The sequence below is a fragment of the Macrobrachium nipponense genome, chromosome 1 (genome assembly GCF_015104395.2).
Source record: "Macrobrachium nipponense isolate FS-2020 chromosome 1, ASM1510439v2, whole genome shotgun sequence".
NCBI classification, from domain to species: Eukaryota; Metazoa; Arthropoda; class Malacostraca; order Decapoda; family Palaemonidae; genus Macrobrachium; species Macrobrachium nipponense.
This window is the reverse complement of record NC_087200.1, coordinates 81,709,178-81,727,979: the sequence shown is the minus strand read 5'-3', so window position 1 is coordinate 81,727,979 and position 18,802 is coordinate 81,709,178. Positions and strand designations below refer to the sequence as shown.

Below are 18,802 nucleotides of genomic sequence, written 5' to 3'. Positions count from 1 at the left end.
ACTATTGGTTACTATGGTTTAGAGAACTGATAACTAATAGTTACGATGGTTTGAGTGAAATTTACATTTTTACACATTGCAAATTTTTGTGTTTTTGTTTATTCATTTGAAGTGATGTTTATTTTTTGTGCATTTATTCATTTTCTTATTGAAGTGTGTCTTTTTATTTTATATTCTGTGTGATTAATTCTTTTGAAATTTTGGTATTTTCCACATTTTTCTGTATTTTCATTTGCATTCACAATTTACTTGACTTAGTTATTTTCATTGCTTAATCATTGCACATTTAATTAAATTTAACACTTTGACTTAATTTGCATTTACTTAGAATTCATTTCGAGATTTATTGTTGTTTAGCACTTGTGAATTAATTTCCAAATTTTCAATTATTGCCTAACACTTTTGAATTTTGATTGAATTAATTTTCTTGAATTTTTTGATAAATTAATTTTGATTTAATTTTACTTAATTAGTTCAAGAATTAATTGAACTTTACTTTGTTTTCAAGTAACAGTAATTTTTCCTGATATTGTGAATTTCACTTATAAATTTTGAGTTTAATAATAAATTTTTGTGATTGAAATTTTTATAAGTGTTTTCATTTCTAACCAGTATATTTGCATTTGATTATATTGATGTTAGGTAGAAACATAGAGTGGTAATTGATCTGTTTTCCTTCAATTAACTTGAAGTGACTTAGAACCAGGGAAGTATTTAGACTTCTGAATCAGGGAAATACTTAGACTTTTAAAGTTGTTGATGGAGTGATTGCCCTTTGATTAATTTAATTACTTACAAGATTACCTCACACCTGTTTTGATGAACTCAGTCTGATTTTCTGCAATACTGGTAAGTTGTTAAGTGATCACTGTTGCCTTTAGAGTGTTCAATCGTTTAGTACCTGTGATGGGGGTTCAGGTGTCTGGCTTTTGTGAGGTAATAATTAATGAATAGTAAGTGTAGTAACCAGATACTTGGCACTTCGTCACAATATACACTAGCAGACTAACCCGGTGCTGCCCGGAAAAACTCTGAATGTCATTCAATAAACTCTCTCTCTCTCTCTCTCTCTCTCTCTCTCTCTCTCTCTCTCTCTCTCTCTCTCTCTCTCTCTCTCTCTCTCTCTCTACTCATCCCCCACTCTTTCTCACTCTCTTCCAACACGCCCATTCACGTGTAGACAAAAGTTTGTGGGCGGAGACAGTCCACTCACCACAGCAGATGAACTGATGGTATTACCTAAATATCTTCCGACAGACAGACAGGTATTGCACGTGTTGATATATTAGGGCCAATTTTGCACAAAGCCTCTATGTCACCCTAGAAAGGTTTATAACTAAAAATCTAACCCACCACACATGAGAGACATACAAACAGAGACAAAACGTGAAATGTTCGTTTTACATCACCTTTGTCTTCAGTTTTCTGGGTTTATTCTCATTTTTCACCTGACACTACTCCTTTCGTTCCAGGTGTTGTCAGATGTACGATTTCATAAAACTCCTTCTACAGCAAACCCTATAAGCAGTTTAGTACATACAAAAAATTAAACTTGTGTTTGACTTATATTAGAATAACTTTCATTCAGTCATAAAGCAATGTAATTCAAAACATAACTTCTACCACCACATCAGTCAGACCTTACAATTACATAGAAACAGAGGCAAAACAAATTAAATCTTCATTTTCGCTTACTCGGTGAGTAAATCTACAAACTACTTTGTTATTGTTGGTGGGGTAGGAAAGGTCTATGGAAGACCCTAGAAAGGTCTGAAAAGGTGTTTCACGTTGAGTTAAAGATACAGGAATTTTAGGATAGGATATTCATGATTTATTTATATGAATGAACATATAAAAAGTAAATAATGTGCACTTAAACAGTGCTAAAAAAATATTTTTAATAAAATATCAGCATTTATTCTAATTTTCGTTGCTGAAACAAGGCCCTATTCGACCGTAGATTTTAGCATGGTTTAATTTACGTTAAAAGTTAGAATTATAATGTTTGCAATTATGTGTGAGGAGAAACTCTTACACACAATCCGAGTAAGCTGGAGGTCGGATCACCCCTGGGAGTCACAAGTAGCTTGAATGGAAAGCTCCAAGTATTCTGGTGACGTCATTACACTCCTCCCACTGCAAACCCCCAGACTATAGTAACCCGACAAATGCGAATTTCCTCATTAATTTGTTAGTTTATTCGTTTTCACTTTCGAAATTCGCTATGTTGTCTTCATGACGTTACGGTGACACTCTTTGTTATAATGACGTATTTCTATAAAAAGCCGGTTTAAATGAGGTCTGGAATAATCGAAATATCACCTTGGACACTACAGCGGTTGACGGTTGGAATTAATTATCGTGCTAATTGACAAAACACTTCAATGTATGGAAGATTAGTTTCTTTTCACGTTGCTTGGTACTGGTTACCTGGAAGATATTGACGGATAATTTTAGATTAAAACTTTATAGTAGATCATTACATTTGGAAATCTTTTCCGAAAGGCACTTGGAGGGTAAATGTATTAACGGAAAAGGCACTTGGAGGGTAAATGTATTAACGGAAAAGGCACTTGGAGGGTAAATGTATTAGAGGCAAATAGGGACGAAATTAAGAAATGGCAACTGCTTCACTTCAAGTTACTCGAAGTGCTCACAGCTGACACAACACGTCAACTCATACCTTTTGCTGATGTAATCATACACAGTAAGCAATAGTATTCCCATAATTTAGGAAAATGAAATTATTGTTTATGTTTATATATATGAGAATGATATATATTAATTTACATCTTTTATCAACGCATATTTACTCGAAACAATAAATTGCCTAACATTCCTCAAGAAGGGAAAGATTTTGTTTTATTCATGATTACGATAAAGTTACACGTACGGCATTATAAACTTGGCCAGGTTTATAGATGCCGTACGTGTAACTTTATAAACAATTCTACGCGAAGGAATTTGATGTCATTGTAACGATAATGAGTTGTAATTATTGTTATGTGAGCTGTAATTTATTAGGTTATCTTAAAAGCGTCACAAATATGAAAAAAACCCCTATCACGAATTGAAGTAGCCGCACAGGAAAGAGTTTTACCACTTTTCTTTTTTCTAAATGTGATAATGGCGGTGGAAACTCCTGCAGCAATTCGCTTCATAACATGAAAGAAGTAAAAAGGCGTCACAGAGTATAGACTACATATTTCGCATTAAAAAAAGACGTCTATTCTCTTACAGTATTAATGAATGAGTTTAAATTAGAACTATGAGGGGTTGGTTCAGGTGTTACGAAATGGACAGTGAAGTTTACTTCCATTATATTAACATATATAGAAAGATATCACGGGCCTAGGCATATACAAAATTGACTGTATCACATGGAAATATTGTTTTAGATTTTTATTGGATTATCTGGACATATGACGGCCTACAAATAGCGTTGGAGGGTCTGACAGTGAAATGAAAACGCCTATACATAATCATATTCTGATCAGAGCGATTGAGATGCTTTCCAGATGAAACATGGCGGCCAACTGTCCGCACGTGCAATTACCTGGAATTCGGTCGGAAGATATTTAGGAATTACCATCATTTCATCGGTTCTGGTGAGTTGGCTGTCTCCGACTACATATTGTCGTGTACATGCAAACTTCATCGTGAATACACGGCCTTAGGTTATTGAATTCAATAACAGTGAGAGAGAGAGAGAGAGAGAGAGAGAGAGAGAGAGAGAGGAGAGAAGAGATAGAGAGAGAGAGAGAAGAGGGAGAAGAGAGGAGAGAGAGAAGAGAGAGAGAGAGAGAGAGAGAGAGAGAGTTATTGAATGTTATTTTTATTAATAAACTCTCCGGGGGCGCCGGGTTGGTCTCCGTATACATTTAATATATATATATATATATATATATATATATATATATATATATATATATATATATATATATATATAAGCATCAACAAATGCGTTTTCCCTGAAGGAAGGCCAGGGGAGAGATGAACAATTATATAGTAATTTCATTCTTTAACAATTAACATACAGCAAATCTAGAGCACGCTTCCCTTGCAGTAATGAACATTTTATGAAACTATCACTACAACAGAAATATATGGTGAGGACAAGTCTCTCTATTCTAGACCCACACTACTGCTCTCCCCTTAACAATCTTTCAGTTTTTATGTGAGCTACTTTCTCACATCCCAATCATGCACTTTTCAGACATAGCCAACTAATTAATATAATACCCCTAATATTCACTATTACCCCAAATGTCTTTCCATTCTATATATATATATATATATATATATATATATATATATATATATAAATACACACACACACACACACACACATATATATATATATATATATATGTGTGTGTGTGTGTGTGTGTGTGTGTGTGTGTGCGCGCGCGCGCGCGTGTGCGCACTTTATGTGAGTGCTTTAGAGCTCTAACATTAGGTAGGTTATGTAAGTTTGTTTCGGTCTGTACTACAATTAAGAGAGAATGTGGTTGAATTATATAACATGGATTATTATCATTACTGATCAGCAACAAATAAAAATAAAGTTACAAGACAATGGTGTTGCTTAGCAAGCATCCACAGGTTGAATGGCCTCAAAAGGAAAACGGCGAAGTACATGTACTGTACAAAGATCGAATGAAGGATTAAAACACACGCAATCACATATACACATACATTCGTGTATCATATAAATATTAATTATATGTATATTAACCTTTATATATATAAATATATATATACACATATATTTACATATGTTATAAACTTCTTTAACCATTATATATATATACACACACATATACAGTGTCGTAAAAAAGCAAATCCAGAAGTATATTATTGCCTGTATGGCCAAAGAGTATTAACATACGCAAAAAAAGAAAATTATCTTGAAAGGTAAACAAATTTTACGATTATACTCATTTAACACACACTACCCTACGCCCTTGCAAAACAAGAAAAAAAAAAAAACAAATAAACATACTGTTAACATAAAAAGCGAAGAGCAAGTAAAAAAAGCATTAAAGTTCAATAACTTATAAATGATCTTGTCTGAGGCGTCAGAAAACTTGAATTCTAGATAATCCCATTTTTAAGCAAACGGCATTCCTGCAGTGAAATTCCATGGTCACACACACACACACACACACACATTATAATTAAATACAGTACGTTCTTGTTTTACTAGGTACTAATAAAAAAGCGAAGGCGTGTTTCGGAAGAATAGAAACTGAATTGAATAAAAAAAGTTATGCGGTAAAATTGGTCGTAAAAATAAAACAAAAATAACAGAGAAAGCTCACGCTAACAGCAACATTTAAAATGTTATTTCAGTCAAAAATTCCTTAGGTTAATACTAGTTAAAGGAAGGATGCTAGCGCTGATCTTGGATCAAATAGTCCCGCAGATTCAGAAAAGGCCAGAAGAAATCAAATGAAACGCAAGCCCGTGCACTAAATAAAAACGTTGTCTGGAAGTGTTACTATGTTCTGCCTCGTATGGAAACGAATGCCACAGAACGCGGCAGCGCGACGAGAAGAATGTGCAAACGATGTCTACGGAGACAGATAAAATCGCTCAAGGTCAAAGTTTTGTGAGTGACCTTGTGGGAATAACCCAACACGAATTATCATGTTTATGTAATCTGGGCCTCGAAGATGTTGCTGACGACTCGCTTCCCACTATGACCAAATGTGAGTGATATAAGGGCACAGTGAGAGCGAGCGAGCGAGAGAGGGAGATAATGCAGACTTATGATGGGGAAACCCGAGCAACAAGGCCAAGTCGTTTAGCGGTTAAGATACTTCGCCGAGTCCACCTAACATTTTGCCGCCCGCGAAATGGTGTCTCACCCCTGGCAACACCCGTCCCCCCCCCCCCCCCCCCCGCCCCCCATCTGTCCGGAGGGGAGGCAGAAAGATGGGGGAGGAAATGGCCACGTTACCCAGGACATTCAATATCCTTATTTGGATGGTCCAATGAAAGAGGAACAATTATCATCATCATGACATAACCGAAGGCTTCTCTCTCTCTCTCTCTCTCTCTCTCGACCCGTGTGAAACAAGGTGGATTTCTTGTGTTACTGGTACTGGTAGCGTTAGTTTTGATGTTTCTTTAAATCTGTTTAGACAAAAGTGCTAATGAAGAATCTTGACTCTTGAATGAGTAGGCTTGACTCATGCATTCACTGCTAACCCCCCGTCCCACCCACAAGCAAATCTCAGGTCCGTCTCCACCTTGACGAATGAAATTAGCATAGTTATGCCGTTCATTTTTTTTTACACGAGAAAAAACATCGGACTAAATAATACGTGTCAGCGTCAAGACTGTGATTTTGTCAGGTTTAGTTTCTAGCAAGAAAGTTATCTGGTACACCTGCATGACCGACTATTTTTTGCTCCTTCAAATCATACTACTGTTGGTTCGGTACTTCAGTGTTATAAAGGAGATATGGGCACTTTTATAGCGAAAGCTATTGCGGTTACAAGACGTGTGGGTAGTGTGACCTATTGTTTCAAGTAATGTGTGCTGACGGAGGTTTTCTTTTAAGTTTTAACTTAATTACTTCATTGACACGTAAGAAATATATATCTCAAGCTCAATTTGGAAGCCCATTATCGTATTCAACGTTCGACTTTACCTGCATTAGAAAACAATACATTTTACTGAATGGTGTGCGTTGGTATGTACCGCGCGTATTCGGGCACATCTCTTGATTAGGGTTTGGAGTTACTCTAAGAATGTAATAAGCATTATGAGCAAATTTTCAGGAAGATCTTATATGCTATAAATACTTGACGAGCAATAATGAGTACATGACTGGATCAATCATACCTACACATCGGAAGCCTTCAGTGACAAATTATTTCAATTATTTTTTCCGTGTATCTTTTAGGTTCTTACGACTCATTTGTTTTAATTTGCACTTTGGTATGCATAATTATATAGTCAAATTTTGAAATCTAAGACCGTAATGCTTAGCTGTCAATGAGCCGTTCGTTTTTTCAGTTTGGAAATGATTAAGCACCATACTGTTAACTTTACCTTTTAAGTAACAGTCCATCTTGAGAAGCTGTGGACATGACTGAAAGGTTTCTACTTCTCTAAAGTTTATGGTTCTTTATATTTTTATGAATTATAATATACTCGTAGTTTGAGGAGGGCGCTGACTCGCACTGCCCACACTATTAGACTCTAATAAGGATCGCCGTGAGACTTCTTCAATGTGAACAGAAAATGGAACAAAGTAAAGTTAAAGCAGACAACTCACTGACAAGGCTAAAAAACGAATGAACAGTTAAGAACCTTTAGTACCGCCTACTGCGTGACATGCAGGCCACACTGTAAACAGTATCCCACTAAATGCTATGAGGCGTTTTCGCTTTTTAAAGTAGTTTCCATGCATGAACTTCATTTCCATTCAATCCTCTGTCACTCAATCCGTCACACGTCAAAGGTATTTATATTGGATGTGTTTTCCAGGAATTCGCAGTTCCGAGCAGCCCCCTTGGACGGTGGGCTTTCTGGGCTTTCTGGGCTTTCTGGTGCTGCCCAATTGATTTCATCAGGTAAATGAAATGCTCGTGTGGGAGAGCTATCTATCTGTACATGTTCAGACATATCTTCCTGACATGAGAATGCTCTCTTTCCTTTGTTTTTCTTCATGACTTTCAGTCTGACAAACTCGAAAAGTATTTAGAAGTCCATTGAAAAAACATACGTATTTTCAAAACTGCATTGCTGATTATGCAACTATAAATTATCCTCGCAAAAACATAAACCGCCGGTGGCATTAGCAATCACCGCATGAAGCGATGGATCACCATTACCTCACATTACGCGAAACGTACTTGCAAAAGCGCGTACCGTAACTGGTACCTATACCTGCTTTATAACATTATCGTACCGAAGGCAACTGCAGTTTCATTCTCAGGTATAAAAAAAAAGGGTGAACAAGGAGAAAAAAAAAATCAAACAGGTACAGTATATAAGTTACCTCGCTTACTTGTTAACTGAACCTGACAAAATCTGAGTCAAGACACTGATACACATCATTACAACGGGTGGTTTTGGTTAAAATAAAATGAAAGGCATAACTATGCTAATTTCCTTCGAATGGGATGGACTGCGGGTGTGTGGGCGTGGGGAAGTTGAGCTTCCTTAAGAATGTGGGGTGGAGGATAATTGGATACACGTGCCAAGCGTCCTCAATCAAATGGCTCTACAGGTCAAGAACATCCCCCGAAACACACAGCCGTAGCAGACTGCCAGAACTAAAACCGTTAGACAGATAATAAATGCTACATTTGGTTTACACACACACACACTCACACGGACAGAGAGAGAGAGAGAGAGAGAGAGAGAGAGAGAGAGAGAGAGAGAGAGAGAGAGAGAGAGAGAGAGAGAGAGAGAGAGAGAGAGGAGGGGATGATTGATTACTTACTCAGCATAACAACTTACTCTAGTAAAGCATTCCTCTTAAAGAGTAACCTTCATTTATGTAAATATTCCTTGAAACAATCTACGAACCACAAAAGTATTCAGGCAAAAACAGACTTGGAATGTAAACGTGTACCCATATACGTGAGTGAATGGAATACAGTTTATACACACGACATAAAAAAAAAAATAAAGCTTTGACCTGGCAAAAATAAATTAGGGTGCCGTTGCAACGTAATTTGCGGTTTATACCCCCAGAAAATCCAACCTTGCTGGAAAAATGACCAATGATCATTAAGGGATGAATGTAAATTACTTTCCATAAAATATATACAACTGCGCACGAACTACAGCAAGAAAAGAAAGGAAATAAAGGAATATATCTTTGAAAGGCGGACTCCGTAGATGGGCCAAAAAAAAAGAAAAAGAGAAAAAAAAAACTGGAGAAAACCAAGCAACCGTGAACCGAACTTAAGATGAAAGTTCAATGGAGAATTACAAATGATAAAACCTTAGCTTCACGATGGTTGGATACAACTGTAAACAAATTACGAATAAAATAAGATAAAATAAAATAAAACAAAGAGAAACATTTATTAAAGGGTATTATAAAATCGGCAAATTTCAAAATAAAATAATGTATCAAAAATACCACCTAATAACATATAATCTTCAGAAAAAGTAGAGCAAATGACGCACCTAAAAACGAATTTCAGACAAAAAAACTGAGGTGGATATCTAGAAGAAACTGGCGAAGGATTAATATAAGCAATATACATGAAATATGTGACGGAGAAATTGAGGTATAGCTTTATGCCAGCCCAGAAGCAAAGCTACTAATTGTTACGTTAATTTCGTAATTTCCTCGGATGGCTTAAATTAGCAACCATTATTTTCGTACACATACGATGCGTTCGGCAATTTGCATATGAAGTGGCTCAAGTTTCTTTCTTTCTTTTTCTTTTTTTGCTACAAAATTCTGATGCCTCTTTATCTCTCTCCTTCGTCTTGCATACATTCTGGGTTCAGTCTTGCAAAGAAAGATGAGCGCTCCAACTTTTTTAACGACCAGCCTCTTACTTTTAACGTCTTCAACCGGTGGAAGGCCTTGAAACCCTCTCAACTATCAGAAGAGTCATTGCAAAACATTCTTGAATCAAGGATGGTTGACAGTCCCAATAGAAGACACATGAAACAGTTTCTAATGAATTACATACGCTGTCATCTCACGACAGGTACTTTTACCAATGGCTTTATTTATCTTTATTTCTCTTCTCACTCATATATATATATATATATATATATATATATATATATATATATATATATATATATATATACAATGAAGGTAGGGGAAGCACACCAACAGGTCAAGGAACTCATATTTATTAAGTTGCAACGTTTCGAAGCCAACCAGCTTCCCTACCTTCATTGTATAGTTGGGTTTAGAGAAACCTCCGCCTGTTTAATATATATATATATATATATATATATATATATATATATATATATATATATATATATATATAATATAAAATTATGTTGACATCCAAGATCACGGTAACCATCACACCAGTTTCACAGCATTCAATCGATAAACAAATCGTCATGCCTGGACAACTTAAGCCACGTGTCTGGTCTCAGCTTGGTGTGGCGAGGCTCCAATCAGCGGAAGGTGAGGAAGGAGTCTAAAGTACTTACTGGGTCACGTTCTGTTACGAGGAAAGGGCACACAGCTCCTCCCGCGATCACGCTTCCCTGGTTTTGGGGTACATAAGCACAAGCGTCTCCCGGGTAAATTGCCCTGCACGTGCGTTCAAATAATACTGATTTAAAACTGCGATCGAAGGCGCCCAAGTGTCTTTCTGAAGCTGTAATTTTTGAAAGTTAAAAACGAAGGGTTTTATACATTCACAAACATATGTCTATACATATATACATGCAAATATACATATATACATACTTACACACATACACACATATACATAGTTTATTTGTGTGCAAGTATGTATATATGTATATTTGCATGTATATATGTATACACATATGTTTGTGAATGTAGAAAACCTTTAGATATATATATATATATATATATATATATATATATATATATATATATATATATAGTTTGTGAGAGAGAGAGAGAGAGAGAGAGAGAGAGAGAGAGAGAGAGAGAGAGAGAGAGAGAGAGAGAGAATTACCATTAATAAACCCCTTTCTACCGTCTCCAGTTGAAATGATCCATTTAAACCCACAGCAAACAAGTAAAACTGAATAAACTCCGAATTTTCGCAGATCCTATTTTTCCACCCGAACTAGACTTTTAAGCGCCGCTCATCCCTAATCTCAAATCGGCATTTTCGTTCCAGCAGACGCAGCATTTCCTCGAGCCGCACGGACAGCAGTGTTCCCTAAAGGCGAAAAACATATTCTATCTACACGTGTGGGCAATGACGCGTGACTCCTTACGTTCATGAACTCATGGTACGAAGTCTTCGGGGGAGGATTCCAGGGCCACAGTAACGCAAAAGTGCTTGAAGCAGGTGGCGTCACATTAGGTTCTTGTCTTCAATAATTCGTTTCGTTTCGGCCTCTCTGCCCTCATGAACTGGTTACGGCCCACGATGTCGCCTTCAATAACTTGTTTCATTTCAATAATTGGTTTCAGTTCAGGCGCTCCCCTTAATCACTTGTTCTATTTCGTGACGATGCCTTTAATATCTTGTTTCAGTTCACGATTTGATTCAATAACTTATATTCATCATGTTTTATTTAAAAACCTTGCCCTCAATACCTTGTTTCGTTTTAATATTTTGTATAATTTCAGAGCTGCTTTCAATAACTTGTTTAATTTCAATAACTCAAGTTCTATGCTCTTGCCTTCAATATTACCTGATTTCATAAGGCTTTTGTCTTGTGTAACCTGTATTTCCGTGACTGAATTTACCTCAATAGATGAATAGTTTCATTTCAAATTTTTGTCTGCAGTGCTTTGTTTTATTCCGAAAACTGAACTTCCACAACTTTTCCACCTCAAGCACTGGCCTTCAGTAACTTGTCTCATTTCATGGTTCTGCCTTTAGAAATTTGATTCTAACCTCTTGACTTCATTTCAAGATATTGCCTTTCATAATCGTTCTACTTTGAAGGTCTTGCCATCATCGGATTGTTTCATCTAAATCTATTGCCTTTAAAAAATTGGCCCATTTCGATTTCATGCCTTCAATAAATTGTTCTATTTCCATCTCTTGCGTTCAATAACTATTCATTTCCAAATCTTGTTTTCATTAACCTGTTTCATGTTCACATCTTTGCTTTGAAGAATGGCAATCAATTTGTCCCTAGGGGTCATGAAACGCAAAACCCAGAGGAAAATACATACATCGGAAAGTTAACGACATCGATATACTGTGATAACCTGTAGAAACAGTCGTTGAAATGGCCACTTCTTAGCCGAGAATGAATAAAGGAATATACTATGAAAGGATGAAGAGAACAGAACACTTGGGTACGTTTTATGCTCTGTTACCTGTCGCGAGCAAAAAAAGGAAGAAAAATTTCTACTGGCGCGCACATCCTAAATCGTCAGCATACAAATTACAACAACGTTTCCTCTGCAGTTATGCCATAAATCAATGAATACCTTTAACCTAAGAATATATGATGACCCTGAGCGGACATTATCAGAAAACGTTTACGGGACGGACTTACGGCCTTGCCATCCTATAAATACATCAGCAGAAGCCTTCGACAAAATAAAATCTGCCGTGAGGATTCCCACCTGCTTGTGCCTTAAAAGAAAATCTCTTAAGTTCCATAAAATACACATAATGAATAACACAAGAATTTGCAAGTAAAAATTCTTTCCTTGACATATAAACAATATCGATAAAGAATAGTTCAGTTTAGATATTTCAATCACAAAATATAATTTATTCAAATTAGATTAAGAAGAATATACGCGATCAAAACACTTTCAACATTTAAAAATACTGTGCCAAAGCTTATGCATATTTTCTCAATGCATCATCCTCAGACATGAATATAAACCGAAACGCAATGAAAGTAAATGAAAATACATTTACACATAAATGAAGATCCGGGAATATGCTCCCATTTCTCACTATGAACAGATTACATTATGACGTCATATATCCACAAAAGAAATAAAAAAAAGTTGCAATGCAAATGATTTGCACTAGGAATTTTTATAATTAAAAGAAAAGAGAAATGATTAACCTTCTCCTGCCCTGGCATGAAAACTGTCCACTATACATTATGAGAAATATTATTGTGAAAACACTTGGATCAAAGTGAAATTCATCAGTGAACTTGTCTGACTCAATTTAGAGTAGTGAAAAGAATATATAACCAACCATACATATCAAGAGCGACTGACACAAGAAATTTCATAAAGAATGAACAGCAGTATTTAAGAAACATACCCTAAGCATAAACATAAGTGGACTCAATATTTTTCTTATACTGCACAGTTGTCTTTATTAAAATATACTCCAGACTTAAAACGAAGCAACTCGTGACTCACGCAGGAGTTTCTCAGCAAGAAAATGTACTCCAGAAATAAAGTCGTAGAAGTAATGACTAACTAAATATTTCTTTTTTAACCTGTGCAGTTATATTTTAAAAATTAGCCCTGATATGCACTGATGACCGTGGTTAACTCACAATTCTTTGAAAAACATTGTACAGCAACTTTTAAGAAAATGTGACCAGAACATAAAAAAAATTATTTATTGTAATTTATCTGGCATAAAAAACAACCAATAAATTAACTGAATAATGCTCTGAATATTAGAAAAAAATGTTCTAAATACTATACAATAGTAATAGACAACATTCTGTGCATTGCAGCCTACAATAAAACATCCATTCCTCAAGAGCTCTAAACCATTTTTAGTCAGCCTATAACTTTTTCTAAAGCGAACCTCCCAGTAAAAGTGTGAGAGAGAGAGAGAGAGAGAGAGAGAGAGAGAGAGAGAGAGAGAGAGAGAGAGAGAGAGAGAGAGAGAGAGAGAGAGAGAGAGAGAGAGAGAGAGAGAGAGAGAGAGAGAGAGAGGTCACAACTGCTCACAATGCGACATGTCAGGACATAAAACTACCGGAATCGAAAGTATTTTCTAAGCAAAACTGCTTCAAACTACAACAAAAACAGGCCGATCTTGCATTTAGTAGCTTTCATACAAATATTATATTTCAAAACTCTTCATGTATGTTCAGTAATATTTCAAGAGAGCAAGTTACAAAAATAAACGAAAAATACTACCTTGCATATTCTAAATAACCGAAGAGCGTTACTAATTACGGTTACAGAAAGAAAAAAAAATTACTTTCCAACACTCAAGTTTAGAAATATCTAAAGGGAATACATAACTAAGCGATACACAGCTACATAAAATGATAAAATATCCGAGGAGCGTCGACAAAAACTTCACGAGGTGACAAAAATGAGAGAACATTAATTATTCAGTTATGGTCGGGGACATCTACAGACCATTAAAAGGCTTCAGTGTTAGCGGGAGTACCTGACTTCATGAATACTGTAAAGTTTCACATGTTTAAGAACAACTGCGTTTCTGTAACCACCAGCAAAAATATGCTAAGGATCCAGAATCAAAGACCTCACCATCAGACACAATCAAATATGTTCCTGAATCATTGACTGCAGGAGCTCTTTTTAAGTTCTAATCACTGATCCTTCTCGTAAAGAGTTCGCCGAATAAATTATGCACTCTTTCGCTATCCGACAACTACCGACGAACAACAGTGCACTCCTCCTTCCGTACAAGAAATGCAAATGAACTGCGCGACGAAGACAATAACCATGGCATATCTGGGAATTATGTTGATACAATCCTCACTAAATTAATTCTTATGGAAAACTCAATTAACTTTTTAAAAAATTAACGGTCCGGAAAACTGAAATATCAGAACATGTAACCTTCTTGCTTCAGTTTTATACTATAAACTATCATTTAGAATAGTTCTTCTCTGGATAAAGTCATTTATACAACTTATTGCGACTCAAATAACATCCAGTCGGCTTCACCTAATAATTATATGGCCATTTCATCAGACAGCCTTTTTCTCTGTCTCTCTCTGATAAGAACTTCTACTGATTCGCTTTCCTTGTTTTCATTTCCTTACTAAAAGTTGGCTAATCATCTCTAGATAAATTCAAAGGAATGAAAATACAACCTCATTACCATTAGTTCTCCCTTCCGGAGTTCGAATGCGAGCTAAGGGCATGATTATGAAGTCCAGCGGCTACCAAAAACCATAATTTATGACGACGTTAATTCTCTACCTATTCCTGCACACCCAGCCACAAATTACCTTTTATTATCATGAACATGTGTAAACCTTTCATCTTCCATCATTCTGAGGACTTGCACATCAAATCGGAACTCATTCGCAGGTACTGATCTTATAATGTGCCCCTTCCATCTCTTCTAAACAATATCCAGGAGGGGGAGTAGGTTTCCGCTGAGCGACACTTAGGAACTTTGTAACATCCCTTTGTCCACAGCTACACCGCTCTCTGCCGCTCACATGTCATCCGTTCTTTTACGTTTCTTTGCACTCGGATGTTCGACTTCTTTCATTCTAGCCTGCTACAATTTTCGCCTTTCATTCAAGAATAATCTTTTGAGAAAGCGCTATCAGTGTATAGAAATGTAGATCAGTGGCTATGTTGTTGTTATAATAATAATAATAATAATAATAATAATAATAATAATAATAATAATAATAATAATCTCCACTGCCATTAAAATGTTTCTTATTTACTTATCTTTTTAGTCTTTATTATTATCATTATTACTATTATTACTATTATTATTATTATTATTATTATTATTATATTATTATTTCATTTCGGTCTATCACAGTCATCCTATTCGACTGGGTGTTTTAGTATTATTATTATTATTACTGGGTCTCTCCCACAGCCTTTGTTCTTAAATGTAAAATGAAAACTGAAGTAAGGTAAACTTGAAAGAAATTTCACTGGAGAATGTTAGGCAGCTGACCGAAAGGGAACAGCAGACAGCCCGCACTGCCGTTTACCTCTGGAATGCATATCGGTAAACCTAGAATCTTTCCGAACAACCACATACATTATCCCCGAAACATCTAACCACGGCGCATCTTAAAACCGATGCAGGACTTGCTGCATATTGAAAAGAAATGCCGATTTACATCTGAGCAAAATTGCATTCAACCAGAATTAGCAGGTAAATCATCTGAAATGCTTTGCCAGCTCCTAATTTTAGATAGTCATAATAATCACCATTAAAGTTTAAGGTGAACCAACTGCTTTACTGGAATCAAGTTAGTCATAACACTGTCTTAAATATTAATAGCGTAATTACCGTACGGATACACATACATCACCCTCGCATGCAATTTCATATCTCTTCAACCCATCAAAGTTGACTACCTACCAACCCATAATTCACTGACTGGGTCAACAAGATTTACAATGGGGTTTAACAGAAAGTAACTGAAGCGTACAACCTAACCTAGGAAGGGAACTCAATAACTTTTGTAGGAAAAGTAAACATAAGTAATTAAGTGGGTAAAATGTATCTCATAGTCTATTTTCCCAAACTAATTAGTCTTATTTCATAATTTACTAATTGCTTCTATCATTCACGCTGTGACCACTGATGATGAGAGAGTGGCTCCATTCCATGGAAATGCTGATCCCATCCATGGCCACCTAACATCCCAGGAATGCTTGCCCCTTTGCCTAATCACTGATCGAGAATGGGGTCTGGCCTTTAACCTAGCATATGCTAAACACCAAGTGACTTCAACTCGTCTAAAACCTTGTTATCTTCTCTGAAACCCTGTTGTTTACTGATGCTTCTCCTAATTTTCAAGCCTTTCACTTCAATCTCATCTACTACTGTTTTACTGAATCAAGTACCTTACTTATTACCATAAGGGTTTGCGTTAACATACTTCGACACAGAAAAAGAGTAGAAACTGTGGGCCTCGCGTTTTCTGTAGCCAACGACAGGGAACAAACCTTCTAAATCAATCAAGAAAATTTCATCCCTTCTCGGGTATTCAAATCACTACCTCATTACTGCTTCTGAACTTTTGCCTCTACATACGGATTCCCTTCACACACTGCAAACTACTTCTGCAGCCTTTCCTTCAGTTTCCATGGGGATATTGTTGTTAGGGCGGTTGAATCCCAGGCGTCATGGTACCTTGAACTGAAAGTGGTCTTAATTCCGACAACTAGATTTGACCAATCCTAGTACCCAGTTAACAGGCCAAAGGAAGGTGCAACAATCCTTCTCATCCAGTCCTCCTACTGCAACTTGTTTTATATACTACTGAGAATCTCTGCATCTCTGTAATTCAAAATAAGAAGCTTCCTTGACCTGCGGAATAGGAATATAGAATTCAGTGCTGGGAGCTATAACGTCATTCAGCGCTTTAAGGGAAATTGAGAGGAGAAAGAAAGCTAATACACTGATATCTCCCGCTGTAAAAAAAGAAAAAAAAAAATCCTGGTCCGCTGGCAACAGCGTATTCAACAACTGCGAGTGTTTGCTCCACACACGTGTAAAGAGAGAATGTCTATGCTTAAAGATATGAAACAGATATAATGAATTTTCTGTATATATATATATATATATATATATATATATATATATATATATATATATATATATACATACGTCTAACGCATTTTCTGTGTATATATATATATATATAAAATGTATTACAATGATGCAAAAACATTTTTAAGAACTAAGTATACTTCCTCCTTTTACAAGCTCACTAGTTGAAATAGCAAGGACAACTCTCGAAGAAACCAAAAAGCGTGTTCGGTTCCTTAATTCCAAGATCATATGTCAGTCACAGCACCATAAGGAAATGACCTATACACCGCTAACATACTGAATGCCCCATTGCACAGGATAAAGTGACACATTAGAACAGTCAAAAACTATTATTAAATTTATGACTATTCCCGCTGACCAGATTTCGAATAGTCCAAAACAACATTGTCAATTTTTAACATTCTTTCATTTATGAAGGTGAAAAAGTATTTGAAGATTATGCAAGGATCAACCAAACTATTTTTTTTTACTATCAAGTAATTAAATCCAAAAACATTTCCGACGCCTTGATGACTACGCTCGTTGCGACGCCTGATTACAAAAGCAAAACTTCAGAAAAATTAGAACCAGTAAGCAAACAAAATCTCGGAGCAAATGAAACAAAGTTTAAATGTGGATATAGATGAGAACCACTATATATATATATATATATATATAATATATATATATATATATATATATAATAACGATAGTACCTACAAGATGCACGGCGACTATCAGTAAAATGCCAGAGCTATACAACTGACCGCTTACATTGAGACCCACCAAAACAAAATTTCAACACAAGATATGGCATTGAAAAATAAAAACGCAGAAACTTTCATTACTATTATAAAATTACTAAATAAATAAGCCGGCTTACTGAAAATGATTGCTAAACTGGCAAAAAGAAATAATTGCTATGCAGTAAAATACATTGGATACAAAAATATTGAGAGAAGTAGCATAGATGTTATGCAAATGAGGTATTTGAAGTATGTTCTACAGAAATGAAAAAACACCTGAATTCTTTCCCTAACACCCGCACTATGTATAAGAATGAGGTTCACGTAGTCTACAACGGCCGCAACAACCATAAAAAACAGAACACCGAAAAATACATCGGTTGCTGAATAGCATGAAAACTATATGCAATAAGCTAATGGTGCCTGCAGGTCACCAGTAGAAATGACACTTGATGTATGGATGAACCAAGATTAAAATGAACAGCAACTGAATCTGTTTCTCCTTTATTTATTGATGGTTTCAAGCGAACCATCCCACTCCATAAACCACCCAGATGCTACATCCTAGTTTGCATGGATCTCTTGGCCGTCTAATCTCCACCAAATGCCACTGCCAATACCAGCATGCCTACGAAAGAAAAGTGAACTACCTGCTTACGAATTCCCAGGCATCATTTACTTCAGAACAAATAAAACCATTAACAAACATTGACTACACCTATCACAAAAAAAAGGCAAATCGACATCCATTTTCACTCATTTTATTCCTGTATTTAATAAAGCCTATTCTTCAGAAGCATAAGCTGGCATATAACATAAAATTTCATCGAAAACCATTTTTAATAAGCTATTTTTAAAACAAGACAATATTTCCCTTCAAACTTAACACGTTACACAACCGTGCGTAAATTTAAAAAAAAACTATTAAGGGAGTTACAATCCTCATTAACAAAC

At 35.9% G+C, this 18,802-nt stretch overlaps 1 protein-coding gene across 4 annotated transcripts in view; it reads right to left on the bottom strand.

The window, feature by feature from the left end:
* LOC135219410 (endoplasmic reticulum membrane sensor NFE2L1-like) overlaps positions 1-18,802 on the bottom strand; it is a 565,440-nt gene that overhangs the window by 277,722 nt on the left and 268,916 nt on the right. The gene's annotated exons all lie outside the window — the stretch shown is intronic.